Genomic DNA, 20,180 nt, shown 5'->3' with positions numbered 1-20,180 from the left:
GTACGCAATGGTAGGGACCATGCTATTCCACACAGAGACATGGTGGTACTGGCCTTTTCACAGACGCCACAGTGGTGGTCATGTTCCATGCACATCTGCTGTATGGGCACATGTGCAGGCTGTTGCACAGTGGGTATATTCACATGTGTGGGGTGCATCACTTGACAGCCATGGTGGGTCCTCATGGTCCATCACATGCTCCAAGGCTAGCTACCTACACATGACTGCCGCACAGTGCAGTGTGGGTCCTCAGGCAGTGTGGTGGTATGTCTGTGTTGTTTGGCTACATCCACATTCGATGTCACATACAACAGTCACCCAGGCATTGCAGACTGAGATAATGTTGGCAACATGCCAGACAATGGTGTACCTACCAACAATACACACTCTCACTCACTACAGGGTTGCAATCCATACATGGACATCGTAGTGTCCCTGTGGACACATACATGGTACTGCCATGCACACGTTGTGTCCTAAGACACTGTCCCACTGTCACCTTCCGATCTCCCTAGCTGTTATGTCCCGCCAACCTGTTTGGTATGTGTCTCCACACCAGCCTACTGAATTCACTGCTAGCCTGTTGTCGGACATTGTGTACCTTGACCGTCACACTGCTGCATCTATCGCACTACACATGGGTGGCACTGCATTGCACATGTGGGACTGCATTCGTACACCCATGACTGGACCATTCTGTATGGCACTAGGGCACATCCTCACAAACGTGCTTCACGCACTCATTGATGTCCTCCATGCCTTTACTGGCACCCTTGTTGGGCTTCTGTGTGCCACAGCACACCACATACACATGCTGGCCACCTGTCATACCATTGCATGGGTGGTTGGTGTGGTACAGAGGGCAACAGATCAGACATTGTCCTCACATTGCCCTTCAGCACCATTCCACGTTCTGGTATTGGCAATGTACACATCCACCGTCACATCATACCCTGTGTCTCAGGATGTTAGGCTATATGACTCCTGGACAGGACACACAGTGGTGCAAGCATATCATGCTACCTACTACATGTCAGGTACATGTGGCATTACACAGTCCTCAGTCATGGGGCCCCTCATGTTCACTATCTGCTTACATACACAACATGCTGTCACAGAGTACTGTCCATGCCTAGATATCCCACATCTACATACCTGGCACCATTATAGCTCCACCAGCTCATACTGATAACAACCGTATGGGTGTCGGTGTGGCAGATACATCATGTGGGTGTCATGGCATCAGGATGCATGACACATGGTGCATGCACATCACCTTTGCATAGCAACATTCATCCACTGAGTATCACATGGATACTGTCCCTGTACATGCATATCAAATTGTACATGGTTGCTGTACACACACATGCCCCACATGGTGCTGTGGTTACCGTATTCCACTGTGGCATGGGTACACATCTGCAGGGCCACACCTATCTGTACTGTGTGTGCTGCTGGTACATAGGTAGCCATTGTACCTGTGGCATACACACATCTACACATGGGCAGGGTTACAATACCACATTCGTGGTGTACCTTCCACAACGGCTACGACTTTACATGGCACAGCATTATCATGCCATGATGTGTACCAGGCTCAGACAGTTTACATATGCGGCTGACAGATGGGAAACACATCTGTACACATCTGCATACCACATACACAGGGGTGTCTTCTGCTCTGACATGGACCATGTCCTCCACATTACTGATGCATGTAGTACTCATACATGGCAATTGCAGTGGGCAGTGTGAACGGAGCACTCATGGATATGTGCACACATGCCACATTGCATGGGCTGGGCTCCTGTGTTACTTCCGCAGACACAACACACACCATGCTGTGGAACATAGGTCCTGTGCACATCCCACAGGGACACACAGTGGCACTGTTCATGTGATAGCTCCCTTGCTGTTTGAGTGACACGTAGCCATGGTACCACCACAGCAGCAGTACTGTGTAGACATGCAGTTGACACCCACCTCTGCTGTTCACTGGACACTACCATGGGGAGGTGACACTACTGTGTACACTGCACATGTGTTTACACATGGACCTGCCGGACTTCATTGTTGCCCACATTGCACCTGCTACAGATCGTTTGGCCATGGTTACTTGGTGTTCCTTCCATTTCGGATGGCTATTATGCTACTACTCTGTCCCATATGTACAGGCCATACATATCCTGTTGTTGTACATACCAATAGGCTTTAACTCCATTATGCATGATATGCCTGTGATACTGTGTATGATGTCTGTCATATCCACCATGACAGCTTTACATTACACATAGTTGACATAGTATCCCCTACTGCAAGGCATACGTGCATGTCGTGCGCACATTACGTATGACATCGACGGTATATGCCCATACACATGTGTGCTGTGACAGTATACATACATGTCCTATCCCCTGCTATGGCACTTCCTTGTTGGACATCCGCTGCCAGCATCGGCGTGTGGTGTGGCATTGTTCTGTGTTATGCCCCCCTGTGGCAGCCCTTGTGTTATCCTGGCTGTGTACATGATTTCCCACTGCTGTGCACACGGTGTCCACAGTCGTTGGTATGCTCAGCAGGATAGCACTACATAACCACCTTTCACCACTCTCTGCATTATGGACAAGTATCCTTACTTACAAACACCATTCACATACAGTACAGCTTCGTCATACACATCATGCATTACACACCCGTACATATCGTGGGTTCTACATACCTTGTCTGTGTTTCCTTCCATTTTTCGTTGCGTGTATCGCTATTCCGTTTTCTCACTCTATCCATTTTGGAGTAGTAGTTCGGTATGAGCATACAGTTTGAATATCCTGGGAGTCATCCTTATATCCGTCGTTACCTGCAACATGTGGGTTCATCACACCAATAGCTGTTCCTCAGTGTGTACTTGTGCGCATATCACCTGTGCATCTACTCCATTCGTACATTACGCATCGTAACTAGGGCATGGTTGCATTCCTCACCTGGGCGTTGGCTATTTGCCCTACTTTCTTGGAGATGGTCTGTATTGTGTTATGTTATGTGTAACTGCAGCCGCTATGTGTGGCATCAGGTACATTTCGCAGTGGTGTTAGCCGTGGATTGTGTGTGTTGGGTATGGTATTATGTTCGACATGTGGGTGTCCCTGTCCTGACGGCGTCTGTTGATGGCGTTTTGCATTCGGATGTGTAACATAGCTGTTGTATTCCTTTAAACAACGGATGCAGGTATGCATCCGCTGTTGATAGTGTTTCCCACGCGAGATGTTGCGGTTATGCAGCTGTCATTGACTGCCTATATGTTTGTGCTGCTATTATGGCTTGTATCCCTTTGATATGTGCGATGGGGAATATCGGAGGTTGTAGGTGACGGATACGGGTTGTGGGCCTTGCATCTCTACATACACGGTATGCTTGTCTGTGTGCTCCATCCCTGCCTGGGGAGTTGACAGTTACTTGTCTGTTGTTCTGGGAGTGTAGGTTGTGTTGTTGTCATGTGGTGTTGGTATCGCTTGCGTGTGTGCTTCCTGCATGTATTCCTCCGTCACATCGGTGGTATATCAGCGGTTGTTTGTACGTGACGACTATCCCTTGTCATTCTGTCCCGGATATTTACAGTCATTGTGGTCCTGTACTTGGGATGGCCTGTTTGCTAGTGGTTGCCACCTATTCAGGTGGCGATTGCTTGTTTGACACTTGTAGAACACACAGCGGTGTTTACGGGCCAATACGTGGCCACGATCAGTACCGGGGTAGCACATGCGTATTTCCACGGTACATACGTATTGCTGTGTAACTTTGCCGACGTATCGTTTTGCAATTAGCATGTCGGTGTCATACATACGGTCATGATTTGTACATACGTCCTTTCCATTTCATGTGTGGTATATTCCTGTGGTACATTCTGGGACATTTTCACTTTGCATCGTTATACGTCGCCAAACGCCTAGCCAGGGAGGGGTTCTCAGTACTACTTTGGGAGTACTGGTGTACATACGCCTGAGGTTACTATACTGTATGCCTACACATGTTATTCCACTCTGCCTGTCACATGGCACCAGCATACACATTTTACAGTGGCACACACATTACACTCGCACAGCGAAACACATGGCACCCTCACCGCACACATACACATAATGCGGCAGTCACAGGGACGGTTGCACACAGTACTTGCGTGGCCCGCATCACCGGCGGCAGTGTCTACCTCCCCCCTCATATTATCATAGTATTACCCGCACATGTACTGTTACTGTACTGTGGCCTGGCGATCATCTCGACTCGCGGTTAGGCATTTCGGTATGTTGACCTTTCCATGGGTGGCGGTTTCCTCTTCTGTTAAACCTCCTGGATGCTCAGGTTGTCTTTCACTATGTTTACTATGTACAGATATCACGTGTTACTTCTCTGTCACCTTACATCCCTCTGATTCCCTGTCTTCCCTGTTGTACCTATATGTATATGTGTACATATATTTCTATGTGTGTAATTATATCTATCTCCATATCTGTATATGCACATATCTACATGTCTATATGTATACACCTTGCGGCGAACGTGGCAGCATACAGCAACGCCGTCTGCTGTAGGACCCGCGTACGGTTCAGGTGTTGGCATTCCATGCTCCGCTGGCTGTTGGGTGTGCAGTGTTTGGGTGCTGCCTATGTTGGAGTCGCACATGGGGCCACCCATACGGTACACTTTACGGGTGGCCATGTTTGTGTGCCGTCCATTTCACTGTGTGTACAGGTAGGGAGGTGTCAGTCCATGGGGCCTACGCTGTCAGAGTATGTGCTATACGTTCCCTCTTTGCCAGGGCAGAGGCATATTGGGTACGCCTCCGTCTGCCTACTGGGGCTGGCACAGTGTGTTCATGGTCCTGAACCCTCTGTGCCTGGACTGGCCTTGGCAGTTGTGGTGAGCTTTGTGGCCCTTCACCATTATGTCCCTGCAGCAGCTGCTTCCGCAGGATCATATTATGTAGCATGGCACATACTATGAATATGTGGGCATATGTGCCTGGAGAGTACTGCAGGGCTCCACCGGATGTATCCAAGCACCGGAACCGTGATTTCAGCATCCCAAACACACACTCTATGATTATTCTGGTTTGTGCGTGTGCCTCATTATGGCGTTCTTGCATGTGTGTGTGTGCATTTCTGATGGGAGTCATCATCCACGGCTCCAGTGCATAGCCAGCATCCCCCACAAGGTGGCCTTGTGGGATGTCCCCCCTGGTGAATACCTGGTACAGCTGTGAGGCATGCCAGATATGGGAGTCGTGGTAGCTTCCAGGGCTGCCAGCACACACATCCATGATAATGCCCTGCGCATTGCACACGACCTGGCAATTGATGGAGGGGAATCCCTTGCGGTTTATGTAGCGTCTACCCTGCTCCCCAGGTGGTGACTTGATTTCTATGTGCGTACAGTCTATCGCACCCAGTACCTCTGGGTATTGTGCCACATGGTGGAAGTGGTGCATATTGCTAGCCAACTCCTCCTGAGATCTGGGGAAGTATATATGCTCATTGGCATGTGGTAACATGGCATCCAGAAACTGGTGTAGTACCCTGGATGCTGATGCCTGTGAGATGCCCATTATATACCCAGTTGGCCTTTGAAAGGTACCTGTGGCCAGTATTCGCAAGCTTACACATACCTTTGTGTCCACTGGGATGGGCTCCCCTCTGTTGTTTCTTGTTCTCAGGCATGGCCGGCACAGCTCCACTATTTGCTGTAAAGTGTCCCTATCCACCCTGTAATGCTCTACTATCTCCAGGTCTTGTAGCCCCTGGTAGGTTACCCTTGGTCTGAACACTCTCCGTCTCCTCTGAGGCCTACAGTAGTTGTCGGCACCCTCCTCCACAACTCCGCCTGTCTCTAACACATGCTGATGGATCACGGCCACGGCGGCACCCAACATGTACATTTTAAAAGTTCCCCGTGTGTTTACACCTATAGTGCGGCATTTGGGAATACACGGCTGTGTGTTGTGTGCATTCACACTTTATACTGTTGTGCTGTACACCCGGTGATGTCATAGGGTGTGTCTGTGCGGCTGTATCTGGGGATTATCTTCCGTGTTTTACCGTTGGCACTGCAACGCTGTTGCCTTTGGTGTTGCATTACTCTTGCCTGCATTGGATTAGCTTTCGACCTTACCTTACTGTTTCTGCATGTTGCGCCTACTATTTCCTGGCTTGCATCCTGCAGAGCCCTGTCATGTGTAGTTTCTGGGACATGGCATATCGTGCGTTTTGTCTGCCGCCGCCGTTATGCTGCCTGTCTACTTGGCTCTGCTGTGTCAGTTCACTCTTTGCAATCTGCTACCTCCCCTACTTTCTTTGCATTCATATGCCTCCCCTATTCCGTTTTGCAGGTTTCTGCATGCAAAGTTGTCAGCTGCCACCAATTGGCCTTCATGGGTTGATTACTGTTGATTGTTCATTACTACTCCAATTACACTGCTTCCGCATTTCCTCATATTCTCAGCATCACCTTCCTGTATCCATTGTTGTTGGCGGGGCGGGCGTCACATGACTGGGTTAAGGGAACGTAGTCATCCTCGTGCACATGCATCTCTGCGCGCATTGTGTGCTCTCAGCTCAACTATTTCCCCACACGCCGGTCCTGCTGCTGTGATGTGCAATGTAAAGGCCATGTTTGCTGGGCTCCAATGTGCTTCCTCCTACAGTGGCACACCCCTCTGCAGGTGACATGTATTCCCTCTGAGCCACTCCTCGGTGTATTACCGCTGCGCCGTTTGGTACAGCCTTACGCCGGTGGGGGTTTTGCGATTCAGTATTATCTGCCTCATTTGCATGGCATTGACTACTAATTCATAGTTACCGCGCCGAACACTGCCGCGACTCCTTGGCAACCCTTGCACCATGGATGTGGCTTTCCATGCATACCATGGTGTATTGTGGCTGTGAAGCTGATGTGTATTACACTGCTCTTTTATGACATTGTCATATTATTTCATTGTTTAGCACCTTCCGCGGACATGTCCTGGGGTTCTGCTGTGGGTTTCTGTGGACATGCCATTTATGTCATTATTTACATGTTGTGCATGCTTTTTTTTGACATTCTCTGTGTCTTTCGCCATTGGCATGTGGCAACAGTGTGATACCTGACGTTGACAGCCTTCCGTTACTCCTATGTCATGTTTGGGTAAATGTAAACCGTTTTTTTGGTTTACATTGCCGTGCCCTTATGCTACGCCTGCGCCACTTCGTGGATCACTATATGCCTTCATTTGCATGGTGCAACACCGCACATGGGGTGTTTAGCATACCTACACCGGAGGCGGCACAAATCCGGCGCACGCCGGTAGTGCACGTGGAATTGGATCGTACCTGAATCGCTCGGTGGCCATATTTGGCGTTGTAACGCCTACGCTATGCGTCCGCCTGGCACAACGTTCATGAATCCTGGGGTGTGATAACTGTGATGCTAAAAATATGTGTAGAAAGTTCTTTAAAGTGTAAAGAGCAGTAGACCAGGTTATGGATATATATATATATATATATATATATATATATATATATATATATATATATATATATATATATATATGGATTCACTTCATAACACTGAAAACTCAAAACACTGAAAATGAGAAAACTTCATAATATAGAAGACCAAAACACTGAAACTTCAAAACACTGAAAACTCAAAACACTGAAACTCAAAACACTGAAAACACATATCATACATATACTGAGTTTAAACAACATAAGTCATAGCACTTTCCACCAAGTGTAAGCAGGGGATCAAACCCCCTTGCACCCCCCATGTGGAGGGCTGCACCCCACACACACCCTGCTACTTAAATATATCAACTCCAAGATTGCACTTAGTGTGGTGATGTGCAATCTTGGAGTTGCTATATATAAGTAGCAGGGGGTGTGGGGGGTGCAGGACATGCAGACTACACAATGATTTTAGAAAGTCTAGGCTCATAGGACTCTTAATGATTTAAAAAAGAGTATGGTAGTAAAAGGAGAAATTTACATTAAGTACATTTAAATATTTCTATAATGCTGGCAGTGTATGTTTTATTTACAGTTGGGGTTGCAAATGACATACTTTTTTTTTACATCACCGTCCAGCTTTTACCACTGTGGCTAGAGACATTTTTCTTGCAGATTCATTGGTTTGGGCTGAAGGAATAATGACAATGATTTTGGGGATCAAAATGTTTGTAATTTTTTTTGAGATTTTTGAACGTAATACAAAGCCCTTCTAACCATATAAAAGTGTATGTCAATACTACCTTCATCAGTCTGTATAAAAAGGGAATGTGCTTGTGCATTATATGTTCATTTCATTCTGCACCATCCCACTCAGTTTCATTCACTCAAGCCTGACAGACTGAGTGGCCAGCAACAAACTGTTTAAAACTTAAATCAGAGGTTTAGCAACAATGTATATAAGTATAGTTCTTAGATATTGCACAGGTATAATGACCCTGCATGGGGGTAGTTAAGTTAAAAAGCATTCTCCACATAAGATTTTTTTTTTCCTGAAAGTCCATTCACATTTTCAGTCTCAACCAGAAAAACTTTTTCATGATGGCCTGTAGTGAGATGGCCCCATGCATCTTGTATGTTCTTTATATTATGTCATCTTATTGTCCAGAATGTGTATATAAGTGGCCTGTAGTGAGATGGCCCCATGCATCTTGTATGTTCTTTATATTATGTCATCTTATTGTCCAGAATGTGTATATAAGTGCCAGTGACAGTGATCTGTTTTCAACCCTTTGCTAATATAAAAAAATATATATATAAACTGCTTAGCTTGTTTTTATCTTGACCTTTCTGCTAAAAGATATTTTGAAGTGTCTTTTTCCAATGCAAATATGAATCTCCTTTTCATATGAACATTTGTGTAATAGAAAAAATGCAAATTGCTATATTTTACAGACATGATATGAAGAAGGCATGAATATATTCAGTGTATCATTTAAAAGGTCACAGTTCCAAATTATTACTTCTAAAAGACCAGTCGCTGTAACCTTAATCAGAGAAGATATAAAAATAATGCATTGAAGTACTTTTACTCTGTGATAGATATATTGTAAAACAAAAAGTATTTTTTCTAGCAAATATGTTTATGATGAAATAAGATAGGTGGAAAACTGAAAAAGAAACAATATTGAATCACGCCAAAATGAAATCATAATATCATAGGGAAATAAAAAGAAGACTTCAACCAGTCTCATAATTAAAATCACATATTTACATAAGGGTGAGCCAATGATGCAGATCTTATTGCTAGCAACATTTTGTTTTGAAACCTGGATTTGTTACAAGTTAATGGATTCAGTTATGTCATTAAGAGTAAATAAGCAAAAGGGCAGCAAGACAGCACAGGTAGGGCATTTAAGGAAAAATAATCTGTGTATTCACTCCTTTTAACCATTCCCTTCTTCATATTTCTGCTCTGACTAAACTAAGCTAAAAACACAGCATCAATGGGACCGGATGGTGTCCCCGGCTGTGTGCTACACGAGCTAAATGAGGAATTAAACCCGCACATAAGGCAGCTGTTTAATCTCAGCCTTACCACAGGATACGTGCCCAAGGAGTGGCGTACGGCAACTGTGGTCCCACTCCACAAAGGCGGTGCCTCTACGGACCCTGGTAATTACCGCCCCATAAGCTTAACAAGTCTAGTCTGCAAAGCTATGGAGAGGATCATAATGGAGCTCATAAACAAAGATATAGGGGACTTGCAGACATTGGACCCGACCCAGTTTGGCTTCGTCAAGGGCAGATCATGCCTTTTGAACTTGGTCGACTTCTTGAAACAGTCACCAAGGCCATTGATGAGGAAAGGCAGTTCATACAGCCTACCTTGACCTTGCAAGGCCTTCGACACAATACCCCACTTGGGTATTGTAGAAAAACTTACCAGCTTAAATGTAAACCCATATGTCACAAGATGGGTTGCAAACTGGCTTAAGGACAGAACCCACAGGGTTAGAGTTGCTGGCGCTATGTCAGACTCCAAGCCAGTCACAATTGGTGTCCCACAGGGCTCGGTCCTTGGCCCCCTATTGTTCGGCATCTACTTCTCAGAAGTACAGGCCAACATGGGAGGACTTTGGCTGACAAAGTTTGCAGACGACTGCAAACTGGGCGCCATAGTGGAAAGTGCATCGGACATGGATATCCTTCAGAAGGGACTCACGGAAACAGATAGCTGGTGCCAGAGCCATGGCCTGAAGTTAAACGCCAAAAATGTATAGTCATGCCGTCTGGAAAAAACAAGGTAACCCCAAGCTACCATATAGGTGGCAATCCACTAAGCACAGAAGAGGTTATCAGGAACCTGGGGACCCAGGTTGACAGTGGCCTTTCTTTTGACACTCACGTTGATAAAGTGGTTAGAAAGACCTTCTACATTGCCCACCTGATCATGAAGGGATTCACATCCAGATCTAGTGAGGTCATTGTTCCCCTGTACTCTTCACTTATCAGACCAATGATCGAGTACAATGCCCCATTCGGGATGTATCTCACCCGACATCTGCAGCAATTGGAGAAACCCCAAAAGTTCCTCACCAAAAGGATAAAGGGACTCCAAAATCTGTCATATGCTGCCAGATTGAAGAAACTCTTTCCATTGATAAAGCTGTTTCTATTAAACCTGATGTTTTATGAAGGAAGAGTACTTTTATGTCCCCACTCCCACCCCCACTTCCTGGTTTCAGTATATAAGAGGATTTGTGAAGGTCAATTTAGAAGCATTTATAATATGAATAAAAGCAGTAAGTTGATCCCCGACAATCTATCTAGGGAGGAGACAGGGCTATTAAATACCCTTGCAAGAGATAAATGTATTTGCATTATGAAACCAGATAAGGGCGAGGGGGGTAGTAATCATGCATAATACAGACTACTCTTCTAAAATGTTCCTATTGCTCTCCAATGATACTACATACAGAAGGGTCTCATTGAATAAAATAAATGTTGCATGTGCCAAAATGGATTTCATTCTACTTAATATGGCTGCACAATGGGAAATGGATCAGGAGTTGTGGGAATACCTGAATATTGTTAAGCTTAAGCTGGCATAAATTTTTAGTATTCCTAAAATACATAAAAATGCTCCTGACCTCCCGCTGAGACCAATTGTTTAGGCAAAAGGCTGTAAAACTGAGCCTTTAGCAAAGTCTGCAGATTTCAAGGTTAAATCTGTGTTACAATCAGAAACACATATTTTAAAAGATTCCTGGCATTTGTTGGAGACCCTGAATTCCTTGGATTTCAATGAGGACATCATTTTTATAACTGTGGGTGTAGTAGATTTGTTCTCAGTTATTCCACATGATACTGAACTTCAGTGTTTTTATTTGTTCCTTTGTGAATATACACCTCTATCCACTCAGGATGTGCAAGTGGTTACTTCCCTGCTTAATTTCTCCCTCAATAATAACTTTATATACTTTAATGGTGAATATTTATGTTATAAATATAGCATACACCCCAATATATGCCAACATAGTATTGGCTATATGGGCCATGGCAAGTAAGCCATGATAAAGAACAGATTATTATCCCAGGGATAAAATTTCAAAGGGGGATATTCCAGGGTGACTTTGTCACCATTGCTATTCTGCCTTGCCATTATCCATTAAGCTGTTTACTTAACAGCTTAGGCCATGGCTACAATTTGGTTCCTAGAAAACAGCAAAGTCTAATGACTTCTCATTTTATCTTTGTCAATGATTTAAAACTGTATAGCTCATCAGATGAGGAACTGAAAACACAGCTGCAGGTTGTCAAAACTTTTTTAGATGATACTAGAATGCCATTTGATCTTGATAAATGTCCAAAAGCAACCTTTAAGAAAGGAAAACTGCAACACCAGGAAAACATCAGTTTGGAATAAGAATGTGATATAAAAGAACTTGAGCAAGAGGGAGTGTATAAATACTTGGGAACTGATGAAGGATCAGCAATAAAACATGAACAAATGTGAATAAAACTCAATAAGGAATACTTTAGAAGACTTAAATTAATCCTGAGAACAGCACTGACATTTAGGAACAAGACTCAAGCTATAAATCAATTTGCTCTTCCTGTTCTAATGTACAGTTTTGGAGTGATTGGCCCCAAAAAGTGTTGGATAGATTAGATATTAAAACAAGAAGGATGCTTCATGCTCACCAAATGATTTATAAAAATCAGTATATACCAAAATTATATACTCCCCATTCCGAAGGAGGGATGGGCCTCCTTGAAATTGATTATATGTATAAATCTGCAAGTGTGGGACTCCACACATATCTACTGACCTCACAAGATCCAAATGTAATGAAAGTTTTAAAACATGAAGAGAATAAATCTAAGATGATGTCTCTGCTTAGTTTATCAGAAACATATCGACATTAAGCATGAATGGAAATCAAACCAAACGCAGATAAAAAAACAAATAGATCCAAAAAGTGTACACAGATCTGGAGTACCAAAAAGCTTTAATCCTGGTACCTCGGCATTCCGCTTTCAAGGGATATCAACATATCAAATTCTAAAGCTTAAATATACTAAACAATTAAACAATTAAATAATTGTGTTTCAGAATTTATCTATACATCCCACTTTTAAAGTGACCAGTGCACATTATACATAAATACACCCCTTAGTCATGAAAAACTACTACATTTCCCATAGAATTTCAGCAGTAGCAAAATGTCAACAACAAAATTACCATGAAGTCTACAGCAATAACATCAGCAGAAAAATTCAATCAAATTTACATAAAAAAATACAACACCCTCTCATAATGCGTGTATGTACTCATATAAAAAATACACACACACACACACACACACACACATATATATATATATATATATATATATATATATATATATATATATATATACACATTTATGGACATATTATCAATTAAATTTCTTCAAAAATTTAACAACACCTCCTGATTTACTCCATGTGGGACCAAGGTTCCAAAATTAAAAATGAAAGTAGTCTCCAGCTGATTTAACTTATTCGCAAATAGAGTATCACCAGGGAGACCGATTGTTGCTGGCATTTGTTCTTACCTGAAAAATGTGGGGGTATTATTGGACTCACTTAAAATGCATTTGAGTTCCGTACCAGCCCACATAAAGAACACACAAGAGCTTTGTGTTCTAATGCCGAATATGGTGTGGAGAAAAGAATATTTTTGGGCCACTTTGGATATTTCTTCTTTGTATATGAATATTACAATAGGTAAGTGTCTTGAAGCTATGGAATCAATACTGGGTGAAGGGCCTTGAAGTGCCTATATTTTGGAGGTACTTGAATTTTAACACACAACTATTTTAGTTTTAACAAGGAATATTATTTGCAGATCAGAGTCACTGCTATGGGAGCTTGTTTTGCTCCCTCTTATGCTGTTTTGTACATGGAGGAGTTTGAAAAAGTGGTTTGTGTACAGCCATATTTATTAGAAGGAGAAGGTGATGTTATATAGGCGATACATAGATGATTTGATTTTCATACGTAAGGGACCTCTATCTGAGTTTGAGAAATTTGTGGGGGACTTGAATTCTAACAGTGGTGGTTTACAGTTTTGTTGTCACACAGACTTCAGTAGCATTAGTTTTCTGGATGTCCAGTTTTTTTGTGAATGAGATGGGAATTATTCAATATGTTCCATTTAGGAGGAGTACTGCTGTGAATAATTTTTTGCATGCTTCCAGCATGCACCCTGAACATCTCATTAAGTCATTGCCTTATGGTGAATTTAAAAGAGTATGGATGAATACTTCTGAGATGGCTTCTAAAGAGAAATCTCTGGCTGAAGTAGAGGAGAGATTATCAGACAGAGGGTATTCTAGATCTTTTTCTTAATGAAGCAAAGAATAAATTGTTGAATAATGTGACAAATAGGGAACAAGTGCATGAGAATAGTAAGTTTGGACATAGAACTCAATTTAGTTTAACAGAGGAGAGGACAGAAAATAAAATATTTTATGTTACTAGGTTTAGTCCCTTTTCAGACACACTTAGACAGGTGGTACAAGGTTATGGCCAATGATAGCTGATAACAAGCTGAACACTTTATTTCCACAACATGTGACTTTTTCTTTTGGCAGATTTTTAAACCTAAAAGAATTGTTGAACAACCCAATTTCTAATCAGACCCAGAATAGTTCATTAGCGTCTTTTCCTTGTGGGGAGATGCAGTGTGTGCCATAAAATCAGAAATGTATCTAATACTATAAACAGTGGGCACAGATTTATTTCACAAGAAGGTTTAATTGTCAACCATGTGGTGTTATATATATTCTGGGTTGTGGGTGTGATGAGGTTAGATGGTATATAGGTCAGACCAAAAGAAAAGTTAAGATTAGAATTTTGGAACATTTGGGAAATATTATAAGGGGTAATACAGGCTTCAGTCCAGTGGCAGAACATTTTATTGAAGGCCATTTGAAAAATTGTGATTCCCTGTTATTTGCTAACAAGTTAAATCAGCTGGGGACTACTTTCATTTTTAATTTTGGAACCTTGGTCCCACATGGATTAAATCAGGATGTGTTGTTACATTTTTGAAGAAATTTCATTGATAATATGTCCATAAATATGTGTGTGTGTGTGTGTGTGTGTGTGTGTGTGTGTGTGTGTGTGTGTGTGTGTGTGTGTGTGTGTGTGTGTGTGTATTTTTATATGAGTACATACACACATTATGAGAGGGTGTTGTATTTTTGATGTAAACTTGGATGAATTTTTTGATGATGTTATTGCTGTAGAATTCATGGCAATGTTGTTGTTGAAATTTTGCTGCGACTGAAATTCTATGGGAAATGTAGTAGTTTTTCATGACTAAGGGATGTGTTTATGTATAATGTGCACTGGTCACTTTAAAAGTGGGATGTATAGATAAATTCTGAAACACGATTATTTAATTGTTTAATTGTTTAGTATATTTAAGCTTTAGAATTGATATGTTGATATCCCTTTGAAATGCCGAGGAACCAGGATTAAAGCTGCTTGGTACTCCAAATCTGTGCACGCTTTTTGGATCTATTAGGTTTTTGTGCTTTTTCTTTGGTTTTGATAAGTAGATAAAAACCAGGCAGCAACTGAATGTGCCAAAAAACAAAAGAAAGAATATAAGGTGAAGGACCACACGAGATGGCAAGAAATGTGGAAAAACATAAATATAGTTGCAAGTATAGAAAACTTCTGGAAGAGCCTCATGTTGATCAAGAGCAAATGCAGGAATAATTAAGGAGAGGTGAATTCAAACCAAGAAATGAAAGGTTAATATTGGCAGCCCAAGATAGTGGGCTACGTACACGCTGGTTTACAAAGTCCATTGAACATGTGGGAGAAAGAGACAAATGTAGGTTTTGTAAAACCAAATTGGAAAACAGTCACACACCTTGTTGCTGGTTGCGACACACTAATGGCAGAAGAACTGTATACTGAAAGGCATAATAATGTGGCGAGACTGTTGGTGACAGTTAACACAATACCCCTACCCCCCACGTAGAAAAATGGGAAAAAGGGGGCTGATAATGATGATGATGACTGTTGCAATGGGGATTGTGCAAACATTGTGGTATCAAGGTGGCTGAAAAACACTGGAAACATGAGCCACAAATCATCATAGAAAATGATGAAGTTTATATCACATGGAATCATCCATTACCAACAGTTCAAAAGATAGATGCTAGAAAACTGGATATATGGTCCAAGAAAAGAAGACAAAAGTAGGATCGATCATTGAAATCATCACACCCAGTGACTATAGTGTCTTGCATACAGAGAGACAATAAGTCATAAAATACCAGGACCTGCGTGCAGAAATGAGAGCAATGTGGAAGAAAGATACCCAGACAGTTCCAATAGTAGTAGGAGCAACGGGTCTTATAAAAAATAATTTACAATCATATTTAGAAATGCTTCCAATCCATGTAACCATATACAAATTGCAGAAGGAGTCATTACTGGGCACATTGCGGATGCTGCAAAGAGCACTACTAGCTGACATCAAAGATTGAAACAATACTAATTTCATGAACTTTAATTGTACTTTGACTTAGGAATGGGGTCCATTCCCATCATGGTATTAGAAACCCAGAAGACTTGGAGAAATTAAAAAGAGAGAAAAGGACAGTTTTTACCCCCCAGTTGTTGGCATTGACACATGGCTACTACAGGTTAATTGATTATCTATTTATTTTGTGGAAGCGTAGTTTGAGTGAATGGGAATCATTTTTTGAACAGTGTCAGAGTTCAACATCCTTTGTAAAGTTCACTTATTCCACCAGTGTGGATAATTTATTTTTATTTTTTTTTATTTTATATTTGTTTACCAGCTAATATCTGACTGGGCCAGGAGTCCATTTTCAGCAGAGACCCAGGAAGAAATGCTCCAACTAATATTAAATGAATACAGCAGAATAAACATGATGAAGAAAAAACACGTTACAGCAGAATGAAAACATGATTAGGAATACACGTTATAGAGATTTTTGCTTTACCAGTTAACATAAATGCTAAGTTAGTAAAAACAGAAGTTGTTTAAGAATTGTTCATACAGCAAAGTATCATAAAGTAGCAGAGAAGGCAAAACAGTATTGATGTACTTAACAACAATTCCAGGGTGTAGTCCAAACATAAGATATGTTGGTGGGTATATAGTTTTGGGTGAGACTAGATAGGTGTTTGAGTAAGTGCAGGTAGAAGAACATGCTTAACATAGTCTATATGTACTGAGTGAAGAAGCTGATGCAGTGGTGAAAGTCAGGGGAAAACACAGTTGGTATATACGTTTTAACAACTTTAGAATAAATCCGTTTTTACAACTTTAGAATAATTGTCACTACTTGAGTATAAAACATCAACAATAAGAGAGGGTCCTGGTGGTAGAATAAGAGAGGGAAAATATGGACTCTGGTTGCTACTCATCAACTATATACAGGAAGAACATTTTTCCAGCACCTACATCTACTTTGATAGCTGTCATCCATTTTGTCAAAAAAAAGTCTATTGCCAAAGTATAGATGGTCAGACTATCTTGTCTAATATATGATGATGCTGCTTTTGGCAAACAGCTGCACCATTTAATTTGCTTATTTTTGGATAGAGGTTACACTATGCAAATTTTAAGGAAAATCAGGGCTGAAGTGGAAAGGCACTGTCAAGACGGTTTTGCATACATTCTAAGAATTAATAAAACTTTAGGTAGAAATGTGAACGTGTGCTACTACCACAAGTATAGAACATAATAATTTGATCACTATGACTATCCCACTTTTTGTTATTTCATTTAGTATAAATACCTACCAGTATGTCAGTATTGTTAAGTTGTACTGGGATACTGTGTTTACTGATGAGATTAAAAATGTCTTGGAACTGCTCCCATCATTGTATATTCAAAAGGGAAGAACATTCTGACATTTTTAGAATCAGCCTTCGCAAACATTTCTTTGACCCTCAGTAATAGGCAGAGATGGTTTCTGCAAGATGTGCAGGTACATTCATGATGATCCTTATGTAGTGGTCCACAATTCTGGGAGAACTATATTGTGCCCAGGAAAGTAACTGTAATAGCACCTACATTGTATATTTGGCTACTTGTGGTTCTTGTAAAGCATTCTACATGGGGAAATCTATCAGAAAGTTGAAAGACAGAATGCAGGAACATAATTATGATATACAAAAAAAGAAAAATACTAATGCCTTATATAGGCATACCACTGTTTGCCCTCATTTTAAAGTTTTCATTTTTTGTCATTGATGAAGTGATGGTGACACCTTTATGTGGGGATATTAACACTTTACTTAAGCTGAAGGAACTTTGTTTGCAACTAAGGCTAAATGCCACACTTGTACCGGGTATAAATGATCTGGTTTCTATCTCAAGTGTTTTAAAGACAAAAAACAGCTATCATTTAATTTAATTATTTTGTTATAGGTTTTATTAAGTAGATGCTTTGATCTGATAAGTTGTTGCTTGTTTATTTACATTTCTTATTTTGTTTTGTATATTAATGGAGTGCAACCATTTCTTATTAGTTATTCATGAATGAATTAATTAATTTGACTATCTAACCTCCTATTGGTGGGTAGCATATATCCATATATATATATATATATATATATATATATATATATATATATATATATATATATATATATATATATATATATATATATATATATATATATATATATATATATATATATTGCTGTTTGGTTTCACCAGAATTACTCTGATGAAATCTTTTGAATTTAAGTGCTCAGTTTTTATTAATAAACCATGATACAATTAAGACAGTGGCATCCTGGTTATTGGGTTTTTTTTTTTTTTTGGTGTGTTTGTCTTTTGTTTGATGGGATATCCTGCCAAAGATAGCTATATGTCTGAGCAGTATACCTAAGCTTGGGTGCATTACTCATGCTGTATGCATGATGTATTACCTAAGCACAAATGTGGGAGTACATAAGAAACACACAAGTGGAACTGACCTCTAAACTTCTTTGTCAACAGCCTATAACATTATTTCAGTCTTTGAAATGTGTGGCTAGTTCAGCTACCTAGGCAGCCATTGGCCAGATAAATACCCCACTAGAAACATGTCCTTTCTTACTACTTCCCTTAATTTCTGTACGTCATCCTGTAGAGAGAGATGTGAATGGAGGAGGCAAATTCCACACAAGGATCAACCCAAAAAAGTGTTTGCTTTGCTTAGTTGTTGAACATGCCAATAAAGAGCATGCAATTTGTCTTTCATTCCTAAGACACTTCACAGCCATCTCTCTTCCTTGAAAATATACTTAGAAAAATCAAAGACTGAAGGAACTTGCAGGCAGCACAATGTCTACTGAGTCTTCCTGCCCTGATGGCTTGCTATTACTATTACTGAAGAAAAAAGCCTAAAAAGTCAAAACTCAAGTCTTTGGCTGTCTAGCCTGACCTCCACTGTGTCCCTTGAAAAGTTCTCTAACCCTTGGTGCCTATGGCTACCCCTGCTGCATTAACCCATTGGAGGCTGATATGGGATATCCCATTCACATGTCCACTGTAGCTGATCCAATATCTGTTTCATATGAGAAGGGGGAACCCTGGCTGGTTATCTTCAAGGGACTGGAGGGGATTTCTCAAATTCTAGTTAAAGAGGAAGTACTCATTTCTGTTATAGAAGTCTGTCAGCACTTTTGATCTTTCATATTATGTCCATCAGTCATCCCTACCAAGAAAAATCAGAAGGCCAAGCATGCTCCCTGTTGCTTGTTTGCCTCTAATACATAAAACAAGAAGGCTTGGGGTTTTGCTCAGATGCTTTAATACATACAAACCCATCAGAATGGATAGCAGCATCTTTAAATATGAAAGAACTAGTTAACAAACAGAGCTTACATACATACATGCTTACATCTCAACAGCTAGCTACAAAATGGCAGTCAGACTTGCACATGCTCAGCATATATACACTTGTGCAAACCCTTGATAAATTCTTAAAGGTATATATACACACATACTGATCTGCATCCTTCCTCAAAAAAAGATTGCCCTTTATGCAAAACAATATCAGAGCTTGACATGAATGACTATATACATTGTAAACAAAACACAATGTTAATGTCCAAGTTGCCTCATATCTGCTACAGGTTTCAGAGATTTGACTACATCTCGTAACATAATAGTTGGGACAACTTTAGCAACAGGGACAGTCTGTGGTGCACAACTCATATCAGGACCTTCAGGATTGTTCACAGGAACAGGAATGTCCTCTGGATCTTCCTCTGGAATGGAACACCAGACAACTCACTCTGAGATAAAGAGTCTTTCTCATAGGCTATCTGCTGTGATATAGGCTCGGACACAGGTCACAAATGTTTCTGATTCCACCTAAAAGTTGCTCCTTCTGATTCTATGATGTACAATCTCGGCTCTGGACCAATATTCTTCATGATACCAATCCGATCATAACCTTTGTACATTTGCATCCTCACTACTTCTGCCTCTCTTAATGGATTGAGCAATTTACTGGTCTTATAATAGTAGGATTTCTGGGTAAGTGCTTCATCAACAGATTGGCTTTCACTAACCCATTGTTCTTGACACATGGAACCAGCAATTGACTACTGATTGGTAATGTGGCTCTGGTTTGTCTCGGCAGAAGTCTCTGAGGAGGTAAACCA

This window comes from Protopterus annectens, chromosome 8.part0 (assembly GCF_019279795.1).
Source record: "Protopterus annectens isolate FY-2018-M chromosome 8.part0, PAN1.0, whole genome shotgun sequence".
Classification (NCBI taxonomy): Eukaryota; Metazoa; Chordata; order Ceratodontiformes; family Protopteridae; genus Protopterus; species Protopterus annectens.
The sequence above is the reverse complement of the archived record's forward strand: the minus strand, read 5'-3'. Positions refer to the sequence as shown.